Source organism: Chinchilla lanigera, unplaced genomic scaffold, assembly GCF_000276665.1.
Source record: "Chinchilla lanigera isolate Chin_1 unplaced genomic scaffold, ChiLan1.0 scaffold00137, whole genome shotgun sequence".
NCBI classification, from domain to species: Eukaryota; Metazoa; Chordata; class Mammalia; order Rodentia; family Chinchillidae; genus Chinchilla; species Chinchilla lanigera.
The window spans coordinates 3,702,903-3,704,800 of record NW_004955538.1 but is presented as its reverse complement, the minus strand read 5'-3'; positions in this window follow the sequence as shown (position 1 = coordinate 3,704,800).

The window sequence follows — 1,898 nt, the reverse complement described above, 5'->3', positions numbered from 1 at the left end:
CCTCTATCCTCATACCCATCTCCCTTCATCTCTATAAATAAAAGTTTAGGGCCAGGGATACAGCTCACCCAGGCAAGTATGAGGTTCTGAGTTCAATTGCCAGTACAAATTAATTAATTAATTAATTAATGTTTACCTCATTTTATTTATAATTAGCTGAAACAAACTGGGTGTCTAAAAACTATAACATCATTCTCAAATAGTTTATTTCAGTGGTGCAGGGTGATTCAACACCTGAAAGTAGATTAATGCAATTAACACAATTCACTACAGTAAGGGAGAAAATGGAATAATTGTCTCACTAAAGATGGAGCATTTGATGTTTACAATTCTAAGAAATTTCAGAAAAAATAAGAGTGGAAAGACGTTTTCTTCCTGGATCGTCATGTACCAGAAGCACACAGCAAGCACCCCTCTCCAGGGAGAAAGCAGGTACCCAACAAGAATAGAACTGGAAGCCACTGTCCCACAGCCCAGGGCTAAGGATCAGCAAGATGGCCAAAGCTGGTCACACAGCTACAGCACCACTCCACAGCAGGGACAGGCAGTGACACTTCCCTGTGTGGCTGGCTCCCAGGGCTCCACTGCTCAGCAAGCCCTGATAATACGCAAGTGACGAAGGCCCTGGGAGAGACCACAGGGCCAGAGGGAGGCTGGCCAGACCCTGGCACAAATGGGTGATCAGTGAGGGAAGAATAAAGGTTATTGTACAGAAAGAGGCTTGTTTCACTGACACTATCTGGGAAGAGGACCCAGGTAGACTAAAGACTTAAGTATGACAGACAGGCTGGGGTGGGGTGGGCTCCATGGCACAGCGCGTACTGAAGATAGATGAGGCCCTGGGCTTCACAACAGGTGGCTGTACCACAGAATGGGGCCCCCTTCTTCTATCTACAGGAAGACTTCAGAGGTAGGTTCACACCAAGAGCCAGGAAAGAAGCATGTGACTAGAACAAAAGTAAAATTCACTGGGAAACCACAGGAAGCTTTTTAATCACACAACAAAATTGGAGAGGATGTATAAAACCATCTAGGGATTCATATCTTGAAGTCTGAGGAATTCCTGAAAGTCAAGGGTTAGAAGACAGCAACCCACCCACCAAGAAAATGATAGAAAGATCTGATTAGGCATTTGCAGACGAAGCCCCCCAAAGAAGGAAGCAAGTGCATGAGACAGTGCTCAAACTCAGGAGTAGAGAAATGTAAGATAAAGCGACAAGTCCACACCCAGTCAGTGGCAAAGCAGCAGCAGCTGCAAAATGTGGAGCAAGGCAGAAAGTACCTGACCAAGGAGCTGGTGGTCACTGGATGCAGGTTCCCTTGCTGACCAGAAAGGACTCTGTACCTCTGATTCTGCTGGCCTGTCTGTGAGGGCCTTTTGTGCTCTGCAAAGCCTTGGAGGCAGCTCCGGCGTCCACTTGTGGGAAGCAGCCAGTGGGGTGTATATGTGCACCCTGCTGGGTAAGCGCTAATGTGCACTAACTGGGAGAAGGAAGAGCTCACCCAGTGCAGAGCAGACCTTCCAGACATGGTGCTCAGTGGAAGAAAACAGCTGTAGGTCCCAAATTGTGCACCAAGGCACCCCAGGGTGCCACAGCAAGTTCTCAAGTGGCACTGCAAGGTATTTAACATTTCAAGGAAGCACAGGCGTACGCAGCCTGTTAAACACCATAGTTCAAGCAAGTTCAGAGTTCCAATGTTGAGGCACATTTTCCTTTGATTATATCTCTTCATCAAACTGGGTTTTACAAAGTTGATGTGATTTATAAAGAGGGCTAGGTGTGGTGGCACACGCCTGTAATGCCAGCACTTGGGAGGCTGAGGCAGGAGGATCGTTCCAAGTTCAAGACCAGCCTGGGCTAAGAAAGTAAGCTCAAGGCCAGCCTGAACTGCATAGT